Genomic DNA, 18,848 nt, shown 5'->3' on the forward strand with positions numbered 1-18,848 from the left:
CAACAACAAATGTACTTGAGAACATCAGAGAAAGACAGACTGAGGACAGTCCTGCTAATAGCATTGTGTGCCTAGCCAAGGAAAGGATAAATGTGCGGCTAATATCTTGATACAGATTATAATCTCAGAAGGAATGAAACAACTGTGTGATAAATGTACATGATAGACGCCGGAAAACTATGTAAATTTTGTTAGAAGTAATATTCAGACAGCACACACTTCGGGTAAGTAATCACTCTTTCTACTGGTTTGATGCTGGCTTCAGTCACTTCCTACCTCCTGCTAATCACTTTCTGCATAAATATACATCCCTTATAATCTATTTTGTGTAGTTTAGTCTCTGTCTCCTTTTTCAGTTTTCCATTCCACTGCTCCTTTCAGCGCCAAGTGAAAACATTCCCAGGTGCCGTACCAGATGTGCTAACAAACTGGCCTCCGGAAAAAAGGATCCCATGGACATATTTCCTCTCCTATTCTTCTTTAGCAACTTTTCGTTTGTTATAAAATGTTCTGGTTCATCCTCACATCTCCTGGATTTTATCCTCAACTCAAAATGAATATTTGATACTAGTAGGGAAGACAACTTTATCAGTTGAATTCATCATTTGATTTCATGCAACCTGGCTTCGGCTGATGATTATTTGTTTTTGGTTGGAATCTACGTTACCCTCGGAGGTATAAGGAGCATAGATAGCAATATGGCCGTATGCTGTATTTCTGGAATTTTGAAATTTGTAGTAAGATCCTGTGGGACCAAACTGCTGAGGTCATCGGTCCCTAGACTTACACACTACTTAATGTAAGTTAAACTAACGTATGCTAACGACACCACACACACCCATGCCCGCGGGAGGACTCGAACCTCCGAAGGGGCGAGCCGCGCGAGCCGTGGCAAGGCGCCCTAGACCTCTCGGCTACCTTTCGCGGTGCTGCATTTCTGTTTGAACTATCGGCTCATGCTGTACTTCTGCTTGAAGCGTGTGATCGGCCGCCCTGTTTCTGTGGTCAAAAGAGTCACAGAGACCTGGTTAGAAATGCTTGTTCTCGTTATTTAACACTCTGTCCATGCAATAACTTCAGAAGATATTTAATATCAAAATGTTTTCATGCATAACACAATGTCATAAAAGCTCTTTTTTGGTTTTGTCTTTAGATCCATATTTGACGCAGCAATACAAAGCACTTGGCCTCCTCAATATAAGTGTTAGGTTTGGTAACAAACTTCGAAAAATAAAAAAGAAAAGTGTACAAAGTGATATGCTCTTTTCGAACTCACTTTAAATCACCTTATACTGTATTTACGTCGATGTAAGCTAAAAGCATGAGCCAAAATGTGATGCTTGTTTACATACGCGATAGTGTTTCTTGCTCATTGCATTTTCACCTTACACACTTTTAAGATATTTTATTGCCCACATTTGTAAATATAAACCTCGCTTGCGCTTTCTGTGTCACTCCGTAAAACTGTACAATTAGAAAATCGATAGAAGAATTAGCGTATGGTACTGTATCTGTGAATGTCTTAGAAGTACACATGGCCGGATTTTCAGTACCATTGTAGTTTAAACGTCTGAACACTATAAATCATAACTGTGGTGTGTAGTTCTGTATATGATTATTAGTAGGGCAATAAACCTACATGCCAGATAATGTAAATTAATCAGAAAATTTTCCTTTGACGTACAATTCAATACATTTCTCTAAGTAGCAGTTTCGATGTTACTCACGAACAGTTAAACAAATATCGATTATACTAACTTGTGTGAAGGACAGCACTGTGATTAAAAATCACCAGTAATTAAATTAGGATGCTCTGCAAAGGTGCAGTCTTAGAATTTCAACTTGCAAGTCAAAGTAAACACTTGCCGAGGACAGGTACTTATTATATGCAGTAAGTAGTCTCTGTAATTTGACTACCAAATATAAAATACAATGAAAGAGGGTGGGGGACTTTTTTATTATTTGTATAATTATATGCGTCAGTATTGGATAAAGCAAAAAACCTAAAGGCAGTGCATGTTCACACATGGCACCATTTCTTATATATTGATTTAAATGGTGGGACATATTCAGCTCCTTTTTTCGGGTTCCAGTCGTTCCTTCTTACAGCATGAATTCAGAGGGCTTTACGAGTTTTACTGATCGGAAATCTAAAATGAAATGACAAGAAAAAACCGCTACATGAAAAGTAAACAAAGCCACAGACAAAAATGGTTCAAATGGCTCTGAGCACTATGGGACTTAACATCTGAGGTCATCAGTCCCCTAGAACTTAGAACTACTTAAACCTAGCTAACCTAAGGACATCACACATATCCATGCCCGAGGCAGTATTCGAACCTGCGACCGTAGCGGTCGCACGGTTCCAGACTGAAGCGCCTACAACCGCTCGGCCACACCGGCCGGCGAAAGTCACAGATTTCAGTAATGTTGTTGTTGTGGTCTTCAGTCCTGAGACTGGTTTGATGCATCTCTCCATGCTACTCTATCCTGTGCAAGCTTTTTCATCTCCCAGTACCTACTGCAACCTACATCCTTCTGAATCTGCTTAGTGTATTCATCTCTTGGTCTCCCTCTACGATTTTTACCCTCCACACTGCCCTCCAATACTAAATTGGTGATCCCTTGATGCCTCAGAACATGTCCTACCAACCGATCCCTTCTTCTGGTCAAGTTGTGCCACAAACTTCTCTTCTCCCCAATCCTATTCAATACTTCCTCATTAGTTATGTGATCTACCCATCTAATCTTCAGCATTCTTCTGTAGCACCACATTTCGAAAGCTTCTATTCTCTTCTTGTCCAAACTATTTATCGTCCATGTTTCACTTCCATACATGGCTACACTCCATACGAATACTTTCAGAAATGACTTCCTGACACTTAAATCAATACTGGATGTTAACAAATTTCTCTTCTTCAGAAACGCTTTCCTTGCCATTGCCAGTCTACATTTTATATCCTCTCTACTTCGACCATCATCAGTTATTTTGCTCCCCAAATAGCAAAACTCCTTTACTACTTTAAGTGCCTCATTTCCTAATCTAATTCCCTCAGCATCACCCTACTTAATTAGACTACATTCCATTATCCTCGTTTTGCTTTTGTTGATGTTCATCTTATACCCTCCTTTCAAGACACTGTCCATTCCATTCAACTGCTATTCCAAGTCCTTTGCTGTCTCTGACAGAATTACAATGTCATCGGCGAACCTCAAAGTTTTTATTTCTTCTCCATGAATTTTAATACCTACTCCGAATTTTTCTTTTGTTTCCTTTACTGTTTGCTCAATATACAGATTGAACAACATCGGGGAGAGGCTACAACTCTGTCTTACTCCCTTCCCAACCACTGCTTCCCTTTCATGTCCCTCGACTCTTATAACTGCCATCTGGTTTCTGTACAAATTGTAAATAGCCTTTCGCTCCCTGTATTTTACCCCTGCCACCCTTAGAATTTGAAAGAGAGTATTCCAGTCAACATTGTCAAAAGCTTTCTCTAAGTCTACAAATGCTAGAAACGTAGGTTTGCCTTTCCTTAATCTTTCTTCTAAGATAAGTCGTAAGGTCAGCATAGCCTCACGTGTTCCAACATTTCTACGGAATCCAAACTGATCTTCCCCGAGGTTGGCTTCTACTAGTTTTTTCCATTCGTCTGTAAAGAATTCGTGTTAGTATTCTGCAGCTGTGACTTATTAAACTGATAGTTCGGTAATTTTCACATCTGTCATCACCTGCTTTCTTTGGGATTGGAATTATTATATTCTTCTTGAAGTCTGACGGTATTTCGCCTGTTTCATACATCTTGCTCACCAGATGGTAGAGTTTTGTCAGGACTGGCTCTCCCAAGGCCGTCAGTAGTTCCAATGCAATGTTGTCTACTCCGGGGGCCTTGTTTCGACTCAGGTCTTTCAGTGCTCTGTCAAACTCTTCACGCAGAATCATATCTCCCATTTCATCTTCATCTACATTCTCTTCCATTTCCATAATATTGTCCTCAAGTACATCGCCCTTGTATAGACCCTCTATATACTCCTTCCACCTCTCTGCTTTCCCTTCTTTGCTTAGAACTGGGTTTCCATCTGAGCTCTTGATATTTATACAAGTCGTTCTCTTATCTCCAAAGGTCTCTTTAATTTTCCTGTTGGCAGTATCTATCTTACCCCTAGTGAGATAGGCCTCTACATCCTTACATTTGACCTCTAGCCATCCCTGCTTAGCCATTTTGCACTTCCTGTCGATCTCATTTTTGAGACGTTTGTATTCCTTTTTGCCTGCTTCATTTACTGCATTTTTATATTTTCTCCTTTCATAAATTAAATTCAATATTTCTTCTGTTACCCAAGGATTTCTACTAGCCCTCGTCTTTTTACCTACTTGATCCTCTGCTGCCTTCACTACTTCATCCCTCAAAGCTACCCATTCTTCTTCTACTGTATTTCTTTCCCCCATTCCTGTCAATTGTTCCCTTACGCTGTCCCTGAAACTCTGTACAACCTCTGGTTCTTTCAGTTTATCCAGGTCCCATCGCCTTAAATTCCGACCTTTTTGCAGTTTCTTCAGTTTCAATCTGCAGTTCATAACCAATAGATTGTGGTGAGAATCCACATCTGCCCCTGGAAATGTCTTACAATTGAAAACCTGGTTCCTAAATCTCTGTCTTACCATTATATAATCTATCTGATACCTCTTAGTATCTCCAGGGTGGTTCTTTCATGATTCTTAAACCAAGTGTTAGTTATGATTATGTTGTGCTCTGTGCAAAATTCTACCAGGCGGCTTCGTCTTTCATTTCTTAGCCCCAATCCATATTCACCTACTATGTTTCCTTCTCTCCCTTTTCCTACACTCGAATTTCAGTCACCCATGACTATTAAATTTTCGTCTCCCTTCACAATCTGAATAGTTTCTTTTATGTCATCATACGTTTCTTCAATTTCTTCGTCATCTGCAGAGTCAGCTGGTATATAAACTTGTACTACTGTAGTAGGCAAGGGCTTCGTATCTATCTTGGCCACAATAATGCGTTCACTATGCTGTTTGTAGTAGCTTACCCGCATTCCTATTTTCCTATTCATTATTAAACCTACTATTGCATTTTAGTAATATAAACTATAATATTAAATGATCAGAGCCTTTTATCTTTTAACCTGGTAGTACTCTCCCAACGTTTACTACAACCATAAACACCGCAAATCGGCATTATAATGGAAAAAATTTCTGCAACTGTACATGTTACCATAACCGAAAACGAGTCTTGTGCACACACTCATGGCGGAGATCGATGTCAGTCAGCTTCAAGCGGAGCTCACGAGAAATAAGGGCCCCGCAACGAACTTGTTACGTCACACTGTTCGGCTTGTCCGCCACACTTAGCGAACGCTGGGCTTCGTGTGGGGCCTACGGGAAATCAATATGTAATTGAAAAAGTACCCACTAAAGGTCTTATCTTTGTCGTGTGCTGTGGAGAGCTTGCATTCATTTAAACGTGCAGTCAATGATCATTATTAAAATCGTCTGAAACAGTTACTCGCTCCCCGTCGGAGACGACGTCTGGAGACCTGCACAAGCTGTGACGTACTCTCTACGACCTCTCTTATGAGTCTCAGCTTCAAGTTTGTGATGTCATGTCATCTCACTTACTTTCTACCTCCATAACGTTGCCTAGCTGATAGGAGGTAGCCATTGTTGTCTGCTGCGTTACTTGTTTGTACATTATTTCGTACTGTTCCTTTCCCTGTAATTGTTGAGGTTAGGATGTTTACTAAACCTGCCCGTACATAACATGATACCAGTTTCGGTTACAAACCACGTTTAACTCCATGCGTGACTTCTTCTTTCGCGGATGCATGAAGCGCGGTTGAAGTGTCTGCACTATGGAAGGCAGGTGGAACTTGTTCGGCTTGTCCTCATGAAACCGCTTCTCACCCTGTGGCCGTCTATGTGGGGGCTGGGCTCGCTTCTTCCGCTCATTGCAACCTCCTCTGACAAACCGTCACTTTACTGTTCACACTCTGTACTTGCCCTTGAAACGAGTCACTACATAATTTAAAAAAATTGATGAGAAAATGAAAACATCAGAACCCTTGTATAGCCAAATAAATGTGCTTTGAGAGTGATAGTACTAGTTAATGTTAAAGAAGTAAATTAATGACTGTCACTAAGTGGTCACCTAAGTGTTATTAATTTTGGAATTTCCGATCTGTGCCTGGAACTCACTTTAAAAAAAATGGTCAGCTGAACTTAGAACCGAATTTGGAACATAAGCACCAATGGTAGTAACTGACGGTGTTATCCTAATGAATGTTCAAATTGCGGGGTACAGTACCATTACTAAGGCGCACATTGACCGATTGAGATTCAGATAGAAACTCAAATGTTAAAAGCAAACACTGACAAAACAAGTAGAGAATGCATCTTACAGAATAATAACTTCAAGTGTTGTGTTACCATGGGCAAATGTATAAGTATACCTGTTTTATACTGCCCTGTGTCATAGGTCATCGGTAAAAATGTAAATGTCGTGTGACGAGGGTCTCCCGTCGGGTAGACCGTTCCCCGGGTGCAAGTCTTTCGATTTGATGCCGCTTCAGCGACTTGCGCGTCAATGGGGATGAAATGATGATGCTTAGGTCAACACAACACCCAGTCCCTGAGCGGAGAAAATCTCCGACCCAGCCGAGAATCGAACCCGGGTACTTTTTTTTTAAATCTCATTTTGTTCGTTTTAGTTCGTTGCATTTGCTCGGGGTGGACGTAGCGAGACAGCCGTTTAAATTTATCGTTGATCAGTTATCTCAGTATTTTTTTTTTATTACAGAGGGCAGCTAACCCTCTCACCAAACACGCTGAGCTACCGTGCCGGCATTCTCACACTCATCAAACAGAAACTGGAAATGAATGTCACAATACCTGTGGCGAAGCACATTTGACTCTCTCTCCTTTGTATCCCTTTGGTTACATCACCATAGGTTTCTTTCTTTACAAATTATAACCATATAACATATGCAGGTAAGCTGAAGTAACTTCCGATTAGTTTAAAGCAAATAATCTAAGCCTGATCCTTGTACTGACAAGTATTTGTTACTTTTGCATTTGACCAGCATCGGAGGGAGAGATCATAAACGCTATATCTCCATAATTGCAATTGATCTTCAGATGGTTGTTCCGTGGAGAATAGAAGTTAGGGACCGTGTTTGGTCAGATTCTTCTTTTATTTAACTATGCCCATTCGTTTTCGACCATGACAGTGATTTCAAACTACGGTTTAACCATTTATTGACCACTCACAAACACTGGTAAGCCCGTTTTACATGCCATTTTTCTGTGTGTCTTCGTCTCTTTCGATCGCTCACACGCGCTGGAGTTCTGTCACAGATTTTCTTGTGACCAACATTCACTATCAGAATTGCGCTATCCAATTAGACAGGCTAAAACCAAAATTGATTTAAAAACATTCTCTTTTCATTGACACAAAAAGAGTTTACAATACTGAATTACAGTGTACAATCAGATTTACGATTTACTTTTACAAAACATGAAACAACTACCTTTGCATGCAGTTCGACAAATGAATATATTGGTAACAAAGGTCTGTAATTTTAGATACTGGCGTCACTTAGGCGGCCCCTAAATGGTCAAGAATACTGCACAATAATATCATGCAAAATTATTGACGTTCTAACTACCTTGCTCAATAATATTGTGCAATAATATTGTGGTTTGGACGGTTGACGATAAAGACGCTGCTGCTGTGATAACTGCTCTACGAAAACTTGTTAACAGAATTGAAGTTGAAAAAAAATTATCATCAAAACTTTTTTTGTTGATGGTCCAGTGCAGAAAATAGTTATCAACATACTTAGGCGGCACCACACGTAGGCATTTGCCCCACCCCGCTCTCTTCCCTCTCCGGTGCACAGTGTCTGTATGCATTACAAAATTCTTATTCACTTCGGGAAGTGATTTCCTGCGAATCTGCTAAATCTGCCGCTTAGCCAAATGTGGCACTACGTGACTAATTTCAGTGAGAAATACTATGGCTTTGGCAATTACTGTACAGTTTGTTGTTCTAAGTATGGTCTCGAAGTAATATTCGTGTAACAAGTATTAAGTGGATAACCATCAGTTCTCTGGGATATAATTTTTTGTGTCAAATGCGACCAAATCTTTTACATCAAAATTATAAACTTTAGCATTTTGCACAGCACCCTTCCACTTCTGGTTAAATTTCCGCGAGCACTCAACGCCCCACTATCAAAAAACAAAACACTGTATTGAGAGACGTAAGTACACTAAGTCAGCGTTTACCTAATATGCACCAACACTTTGCCCTGGCAATTGTTCCGAAGATTTTAAATTTACAAGTGCTATGCCGGCATTAAGTAACTGATAATTAATTACGGAAACGTGTAATGGTTCAAATGGCTCTAAGCACTATGGGACTTAACATCTGAGGACATCAGTCCCCTAGACTTAGAACTACTTAAACCTAACTAACCTATGGACATCACAAATCCATGCCCGAGGCAGGATTCGAACCTGCCACCGTTGCAGCAGCGTGGTTCCGAACCGAAGCGCCTAGAACCGCTCAGTCACAGCGACCGGCAACGTGTCATGGAATAATAGTGTACTAAACGATTATTGGCGGGTAGGTAATGTATTGTATGGAACTGGGGAGCTAGAAACGAGGGAGAGGGTTTCGTCCCCGCCGTAGCTCGCAGTGGTTCACAACCCCATAACAGGCTACAGCAGTCGACTCACCCCACCGCCGACCCACACCGAACCCAGGGTTATTGTGCGGTTCGGCCCTCAGTGGACCCCCCGGGAACTTCTCACACCAGACGAGTGTAACCCCAATGTTTGCGTGGTAGAGTAATTATGGTTTACCCGTACGTGGAGAAAGTGTTTGCGCAGCAGTCGCCGACATAGTGGAACTGAGGTACAATAAGGAGAACCAGCCCGCATTCGCCGATGCAGGTGGGAAACCGCTTTCAAAACCATCCACAGACTGGCCGACACAGCGTGCCGGGGACCGGCACGCCTTCCCACCCGGAAAACAGTGCGTTAGACCGCACGGCTAACCGGGTGGGCGCGGTAATGTATCCTCCTTTAAATAAATATACATGTATATATTTTATTTATAATTTTGCATTAAATTTTTTTTTAGAAGGACATTGTCCTTCTTGGTCTTTCTCTGTGTTATCTGAGAAACAAATCATGCGATTCATTCTTAACATTTCTGTATTCGTACTCATCTGCCCTGACATCCCACAATGCTGGCAATTATTTATGCATTTCGATGCTCTCTTAATCATAAAGCTCTTTCATCTAGATCTGAACCCATTTTCAACGCTATAACAACAAAGAAGAGTGAACACGAAAATGTACCGTGTCTGAAGTACGCGAGAGATTGTAATGGATATTGCGCAGTGCTACAGACGGCGCAATAATTTCGAAGAGTGAAAATATTTCCAAAATGTTTGATGTTTACAATATTATTGCGCAGTTTCTCAGTCTCACACCTACACGTTCAATATTACTGCGCTTCAGAAAATATTACGCAATATTATTGACCGACTAGGGCCTGGTAGTTGCTCTACACAACAACAGATGGCTCTGCCGTGCTGTTACTACCAGAGACCAGTTATACTATAGGCTCTCTAGTTACTACTCCCTTCATGCTATGGCGTCTTCCTGCATTACAAATTCTATACATAATAAAAGAAAGCCTTACAATTTAGATTTGAAAATTTTATGTTCCTCACTCAAACATTTTACTTCAGCTGAACCTGAAACCTCTCAACGTGCAAGATCCAGACAATCACAGAGGGTGCGATTATTGATAGTTGGGAGCTCCAACGTTAGTCGCGTTATGGAGGCCCTAGGGACATGGCTGGCAAGAAGGGAAAGAAAACCAATGTGCACTCCATGTGCATGCTGGGTGGAGTCATTCCAGATGTGGAACTGGTCCTCCCGGATGCCATGAAGAGCACAGGGTGTAGCCAACTGCGGATGGTTGCTCACTTCGGGACCAATGATTTGTGTCACTTTGGATCAGAAGAGATTCTTTCTGGTTTCGAGCGGCTAACAGAAATGGTAAACGCTGCCAGTCTTGCTTGCAAGATGAAAGCAGAGCTACCATTTGCAGCATAGTTGACAGGACCGATTGCGGACCTCTGGTACAGAACGGAGTCTGAATCAGAGGCTCAAAAGGTTCTGCGACCGTGTAGACTGCAGATTCCTCGACTTGCGGCGTAGGGTGGTTGGGTTTCGGGTTCCGCTGAATAGGTCAGGTGTCTACTATATGCAGGAGGCGGCTACACGGGTAGCAGGGGCTGTGTGGCGTGGACTGGGCGTTTTTTTCGGTTAGAGGGTCTCGGGAAAACGCAAGATGGGCTTTAGTCACAAAGGGTGCAGGCTGAGCACAGGAAGAACTTAGATACAGGAACCATCCGTATAACGTAAATTGTCGTAGCTGTGTTGAGGAAGTACCAGAGTTCCAAGCGGTAATAGAAAGCACTGTGCTCAAATCGTTATAGGCACTGAAAGCTGGCTAAAGCCGGATATAAGCTCAGCCGAAATTTTTGCGATTAACCTAACGTTGTTCCGAAAGGATAGGCTAAACACGGGTGGCGGTGGCGTGTTTGATGCTGTTAGAAGTAGTTTATCTTGTCGCGAAATTGAAGTACATACTTCCCGTGAGTTAGTATGGGCAGAGGTCATTGTTGGCAACCGGAATAAAATAATAATTGGCTCCTTTTACCGACTTCCCAATTCAGATGAAACAGTTGCTGAAAGATTCAAAGAAAACTTGAGTTTGATTTCAAACACGTACCCGACTCGTACGATTATAGTTGGTGGTGACTTTATCTCACCCTCGATATGTTGGGGAAAATACATGTTTAATTTCGGAGGTACGCATAAAACATCATCTGAAATTGTGGTAAACGCATTCTCTGAAAATTATTTCGAGCAGGTACTTCATGAGCCCACGCAAATAGTAAACGGTTGTGAAAACACTCTTGACCTCTTAGCAACAAATAATCCTGAGTTAATAACCAGCATCAAAACCGATATAGGGGTTAATGAACAAAGGGTTGTCGTAGCGAGACTGAATATTGTAATCCCCAAATCCTCGAAAAATAAGCGAAAAATATACCTATTCAAAAAAGCAGATAAAAATTCACTTGACGCCTTCCTAAGAGACAATCTCCACTAATTCCAAATTAATAACGTAAGTGTAGACCAGATGTGGCTTAAATTCCAAGAAATAGTATCGGCAGCAATTGAGAGGTTTATTCCAAATAAACTAACAAACGACGGAGCTGATGGTCCTTGGAACACAAAACGGGTTAGAACACTGTTGCAGAAACAAAGAAACAAACATGCCAAATTTAAACAGGAGCATAATCCCCAAGATTGGAAATCTTCTAGAGAAGCTAGAAATTTAGCACGGACTTAAATGCGAGATGCTTATAACAGTTTCCACAATGAAACTTTGTCCCGAAACCTGGCAGAAAATCCAAAGAGATTCTGGTGGTGTGTTAAGTATGTTAGTGGCAAGAAACAGTCAATGCCTTCTCTGCGCGACAGCAATGGAGATACTATCGAAGACAATGCTGCCAAAGCAGAGTTAATAAACATAGCCTTCCGAAATGCCTTTACAAAAGAAGACGAAGTAAATATTCCACAAATCGAATTAGGAACAGCTACCAACATGAGTAATGTAGAAGAAAATGTCCTCGGAGTTTGAAGCAACTTAAATCACTTAATAAAATCTTAATAATATCTTCTGGTCCAAACATTATACAAATTAGTTTCCTTTCGGCGTATGCTGATGCATTAGCTCCATACTTAACAATCATATACAACCGTTCACTCGACGAAAGATGCGTACCCAAAGATTGGAAAGTTGCACAAGTCACACCAATACTCAAGAAAGGTAGTAAGAGCAATCCACTAAATTACGGGCCCATATCGTTAACGTCGATATGCATCAGGATTTTAGAACATATATTGTGTTCGAACATTATGAATTACCTCGAAGAAAACGGTCTATTAACACACAGTCACCATGGGTTTAGAAAACACCGTTCTTGTGAAACATAACTAGCTCTTTATTCGAATGAAGTGCTGAATGGTATCGACAAGAGACTTCAGATCGATTCCGTATTTCTGAATTTCCGGAAGGCTTTTGACACTGTACCACACAAGCGGCTTGTAGTGAAATTGCGTGCTTGTGGAATATCGTCTCAGTTATGTGACTGGATTTGTGATTTCCTGTCAGACAGGTCACAGTTCGTAGTAAATGACAGAAAGTCATCGAGTAAAACAGAAATGGTTTCTGGCGTTCCCCAAGGTAGTGTTACAGGCCCTTTGCTGTTCCTTATATGTATAAACGATTTGGGAGACAATCTGGGCAGCCATCTTAGGTTGTTTGCAGATGGTGCTGTCGTTTATCGATTAATAAAGTCATCAGAAGATAAAAAAAATTGCAAAACGATTTAGAAAAGATATCTGGATGGTGCGAAAATTAGCAATTGACCCTAAATAACGAAAAGTGTGAGGTCATCCACATGCGTCCTAAAAGGAATTCGTTAAACTTCGGTTACAAAGTGAAATCTAAAGGCCATAAATTCAACGAAATACCTAGGAATTACAATTACGAACAACTTAAATTGGAAGGAACACACAGAAAATGTTGTGGGGTAGGCTAACCAAAGACTGCGTTTTACTTGCAGAACACTTAGAAAATGTAACAGATCTACTAAGGAGACTGCCTACACTACGCTTGTCCGTTCTCTTTTAGAATACTGCTGCACGGTGTGGGATCCTTACCAGATAGGTCTGACGGAGTACATCGAAAAAGGTCAAAGAAAGGCAGAACGTTTTGTATTATCGCGATATGGGAGAGAGTGTCACAGAAATGATACAGGATTTGGGTTGGACATCTTTAAAAGAAAGGCATTTTTCGTTGCGACGGAATCTTCTCACGAAATTTCAACCACCAACTTTCTTCTGCGAATGCGAAAATATTTTGTTGACACCGACCTACATAGGGAGGAACGATCACCAAGATAAAATAAGGGAAATCAGAGGTCGTACGGAAAGATTCAAGTGTTCATTCTTTCCGCGCGCTATACGAGATTGGAATATTAGAGAATTGTGAAGGTGGTCGGATGAACACTCTGCGAGGCACTTAAATGTGATTTGCAAAGTATCCATGTAGATGGAGATGTAGCTTATGTAACCGCCCTGCCACAGACCTGCCTTCTATTTCCGGTACTGCCGAAGATTCTTGACAGAACTATTGGAAATGGCTGCAGTCAGCTTCATGGGTCCAGTTACGAGCTACACACTCAGTTATGATTTTTATTGTTTTTCAAAGTAGTACGAACAACAGGCTACGAAACAAACTCTTCATAAACACAAGCTGCGAATGCACTGCTTATTCAGGACTTCTTACGGTCTGAAATATTCGTTTACGACTGATGCCTGTCAGTTTCTTAGGACTCACTTCAGACTCTTCTACGGCGTGTGTGATTTTCACTCCAAACGTCTTGGTCACGCTATGGTATATATCACCTTGCTTTTATTTCGGAATTCTCCTTCCGCTTCATTTTCTTGTTGTGGTCGTGTCACTTACTCAGGAGATATTTATATGCTAGTCCTAATGTTTTCACTTGAGACTCAGGGGGTGCACTGGCCCTGTCTTTGGTACAGAGCAGTGGTTTCCAAACTTTTTGAGACCATAACCCTTGATTGCAGTCAGATATTAGCTAATAAACCAATCTCTACCATCATCACAAAAATTAGTGCTTATTTGAACTTCAGACTGAGAAATAATTTCCTTGAACAGTTTCATTTTTAAAATAACAAACATAATTATTTAGTATTTGGAGATATTTTATTAAAACACTAATTAGTGAACCAGTGAGGCATTTGCTTCTGTTGATTTCTAACAACCTTCTCTTATAGAATGATGAAGCAATCCTCAGTGCGCTGCGAGTGTTACCTACAACCACTTCTCATAACAGAAGGCTAACCACTCACATTGAGGATAGACATTTCTTATAACACATCCTTCCTCTACACTAGTCCTCTCCCCAGCGATGCTTGCCTCACCCACATCCTGCTACCCTATTTAAAATCAAAAAGATTAGGAAGTATACGCTATGAATTGTTAATCGCTTGATTGCCCGACTCCTTACTTCTGAAATCACATAAATTGGAAGACGGGATGACAATTATGTGCGTCTGACCACTAGCACAAATAACAATAACAATAATAACGATAATAATAGCAGTGTAACAGCCATTAGATAATTACTATTACGTTGTTCTGTCAGTTTGTTCGTTTAATGTTGCGAAGTGAATAATGAAGCAATTTGGTCGTTTCTGGAACCGCCAACAACTCAGAGAATACATTTTCAAGAGATAATTAAGCACTTGTAATGTAACTGACTCATCTTTACTATCACAAATGAGTGGTACAAAGTATCTTTGTAGCGGATGGTCTGTGTGAGGAATACTTTGTTTATACATTCGTTCCACGAACTGTAACCTCTACCATACTGTGTCATGAGTTAATGATAGTATCTGAAAAAACACATAGTTATTTGAAATTATGTGATCAGTGTTACAGTTTTACGAAATACACTCCTGGAAATGGAAAAAAGAACACATTGACACCGGTGTGTCAGACCCACCATACTTGCTCTGGACACTGCGAGAGGGCTGTACAAGCAATGATCACACGCACGGCACAGCGGACACACCAGGAACCGCGGTGTTGGCCGTCGAATGGCGCTAGCTGCGCAGCATTTATGCACCGCCGCCGTCAGTGTCAGCCAGTTTGCCGTGGCATACGGAGCTCCATCGCAGTCTTTAACACTGGTAGCATGCCGCGACAGCGTGGACGTGAACCGTATGTGCAGTTGACGGACTTTGAGCGAGGGCGTATAGTGGGCATGCGGGAGGCCGGGTGGACGTACCGCCGAATTGCTCAACACGTGGGGCGTGAGGTCTTCACAGTACATCGATGTTGTCGCCAGTGGTCGGCGGAAGGTGCACCTGCCCGTCGACCTGGGACCGGACCGCAGCGACGCACGGATGCACGCCAAGACCGTAGGATCCTACGCAGTGCCGTAGGGGACCGCACCGCCACTTCCCAGCAAATTAGGGACACTGTTGCTCCTGGGGTATCGGCGAGGACCATTCGCAACCGTCTCCATGAAGCTGGGCTACGGTCCCGCACACCGTTAGGCCGTCTTCCGCTCACGCCCCAACATCGTGCAGCCCGCCTCCAGTGGTGTCGCGACAGGCGTGAATGGAGGGACGATTGGAGACGTGTCGTCTTCAGCGATGAGAGTCGCTTCTGCCTTGGTGCCAATGATGGTCGTATGCGTGTTTGGCGCCGTGCAGGTGAGCGCCACAATCAGGACTGCATACGACCGAGGCACACAGGGCCAACACCCGGCATCATGGTGTGGGGAGCGATCTCCTACACTGGCCGTACACCACTGGTGATCGTCGAGGGGACACTGAATAGTGCACGGTACATCCAAACCGTCATCGAACCCATCGTTCTACCATTCCTAGACCGGCAAGGGAACTTGCTGTTCCAACAGGACAATGCACGTCCGCATGTATCCCATGCCACCCAACGTGCTCTAGAAGGTGTACGTCAACTACCCTGGCCAGCAAGATCTCCGGATCTGTCCCCCATTGAGCATGTTTGGGACTGGATGAAGCGTCGTCTCACGCGGTCTGCACGTCCAGCACGAACGCTGGTCCAACTGAGGCGCCAGGTGGAAATGGCATGGCAAGCCGTTCCACAGGACTACATCCAGCATCTCTACGATCGTCTCCATGGGAGAATAGCAGCCTGCATTGCTGCGAAAGGTGGATATACACTGTACTAGTGCCGACATTGTGCATGCTCTGTTGCCTGTGTCTATGTGCCTGTGGTTCTGTCAGTGTGATCATGTGATGTATCTGACCCCAGGAATGTGTCAATAAAGTTTCCCCTTCCTGGGACAATGACTTCACGGTGTTCTTATTTCAATTTCCAGGAGTGTAGTAATAATAGTACTGATATTGTTTCAAAAAATATGATCTTTTAAAAATAAGTTTATTTCGAGACCGAAACACAATTGAACCATTTTGTTTTTGCTCCTCAGAAAATTAAATTTTACCCCTCATGGGGTAGTTACCCTTATCTTGGGAGCCACTCGTGTAGGAGTGTAGACATTTTTAAGCTTATGCGGACACAGTCAAACGGTAAATTTACATTGAACAATAGTAGATGGTGCTGTTATAATTCTCAGATGCTCATGCGAAGATCATTGATACCAGCTCTTTAGTGTAATCTACAGGCAAGCAGATGGCGCTGCATTTATTTTCTTAATACTAAACAGCAACTATTTGTGTTATACGTCTTATTATAGCACAAACAGCAACTATTTGTGATATACGTCTTATTATAGCACTTATTCCCGTATGTAATTAAAAGTGCTTTCTAACGCCCGATTCTTACAACAAAATAAATAAATAAATAAATTGGATAATGTTAGCCATACTCATATGGATTCTGAGAAGCAGCTTTCTGATTCGAATATTTTTTTAGTCAGAAGGCATATTATTTAACATAAACGACTCCGTGGACCTAACCCACTTTCGATAAGTTTATCATAAGACAAATTACAAATTACAAATTTTTACACACTGATGACCAGTTTCGGTAGCTTAACCACCATCTTCAGATCTGAGAACAACCCTAAAGAGATATTGCCTTAATTAATAAAAATTTGTAAAAATAGTCTTTGGCTTACTTTTAAAAATTTACAGGGAATCAGCATACCACATGTAGTATTATAAATGCACTTGCAGCGTGCAGCACCGTTGCGTCGTACATAACATTCTTATTTTAAATCTTAAGGTAAAGTATGAAACTACATTATAAGGTCTACATTTTAACAAGATTATAAGTGTAGTGTGACTGAAATAGACGTAGGAAACAAATATTGTAGTTTACTACACGGCATAATTCATCGTCAATATTAGCAATACTATATAAATAAATAATTTTTTTCGCCATTACGTAACATGAAGCAGTTAATAACGTATATTTGAAATTAAATGCAACTAAGGTGGACGACGTGCAATGTTGGCATTGTAGCTCACAGTCTTCTGGCAGCTGCTGCCGCCTTGCGTCTCTTGCAAGGATTGCCACCAGTTAGAGTACCTCGTAATAGATAATAAAATAATAGTTCTGATTAAATTTATTTTATGTGCTGTTAACTAAAAGCAAAACATTTGTTACGTGCTTCTTCTTCCTCCTAGCCAAATCTCTGTTTGCATTTACTGACTGTAACGAAAATAATTACATGGACGTTTCATAGTCTAAAATTTTTTACAACGCAGTACAAGCTTTTTGTTTCAATTGCTATCGCAGACAGCGTAGTACGTTCAACGACCTAGTCTTTCTTCTAAATAATTATGTCTTACTTTTATTTATTTACCAGTGTACAGGGTGAGTCACTAACTATTGTCATCTAGAAAACTCCGAAAGTATGATGTGATAAGGAATACCACTCCATCCATGATAAGAAGATTGCAGCACTGCATTGATACCAATGGTCATCACTTCGAACACCTTCTGTAAATGTACGTTCATGACACCTTTTTGACCTTCGTTGACCTTCAAAGACATTACTGTTACACATCATTGGATTCGTCTCGATAGCCGCTATCAGAATACAAGTACCAAGCTATAGCATCCCATAAAAAAAAGTAGACCTTCATACCTCTGAAGCGACGCAACCTAGCAAGAAAAAACCAACGTCATATTATGGCCCCAGTTGTCCCGTGCAACATTTGTCCCACTAACTTTTCAACTGCTATCATACTTTCGGGGCTATTCTAGGTGGCAATAGTTAGTGACCTGCCCTGTTTAATATATTTGTCGTTGCGTTTGTTTTAGGCTGCACATAACAGATTTTGTACGACGATCTAAAATAAGAATGTTACAGACGATGCAACGGTATTGTACACTGCTAGTGCGTTTAAAGAGCTACATATCGTATGCTAATTCCCTGTAAATTTTTAAAACTAAGCCAAACAGAGTTTTTAGGTAATTTGGTTACTAAAGGCAATTTTTCTTTTGATTTGTCTCTTCTTAGATCTAAAGGTGGCAGTTTGGCTACTGCATATGGTCATTACTCGATAAAAAATTTAATATTGAATCCGACCGAGGCAAAATATAGAAAATTTTTGAGAATTTTTAAAAACTTTTAAAATTTTTTATAAATTTACGCTTCATTATCTGCTCCCGATCATTTGCTCCTGTTCTGACAATGTCAGATATATTCGATGAGTTTGCTCACGTTGTCGCTTACATCCTACCAACTCCGGTTCGTTTTCGAATTATCAACATCCTTTCGTTGAAAGCTTTGAAGAAAACGATGCAGAACTGAACTAAGGAACTAACTGTAGAAAACGGCGCGCGTTAGGGAGATTGAAAATGAATATTACCATCGTGATGCTTTAACTGTGCATGAACGAATCAATGTAGTACCAAATGTTGGAGATGAAAGTAGTGACAGCGAAAGTGACCTGCTTACTAATGTTGTCAGATCCCAACTGATCACAATGATCTACCGACAACGAAGCAGAATCTACCGAGGCAGCTACCGAAACCAACGTTTACAAACTTAACAGCATGATGGTGGTATTTAAGACTCTGTACAATAAATGAAAAGACTTATTAGTAAGTAACAAGTTTGTTTTCATGACTTACTTGCATGTGATGACTTTCCTTAACATGCACTGTTAACAATGTTTTGAA

Source organism: Schistocerca serialis, chromosome 8 (assembly GCF_023864345.2).
Source record: "Schistocerca serialis cubense isolate TAMUIC-IGC-003099 chromosome 8, iqSchSeri2.2, whole genome shotgun sequence".
Lineage (NCBI taxonomy): Eukaryota > Metazoa > Arthropoda > Insecta > Orthoptera > Acrididae > Schistocerca > Schistocerca serialis.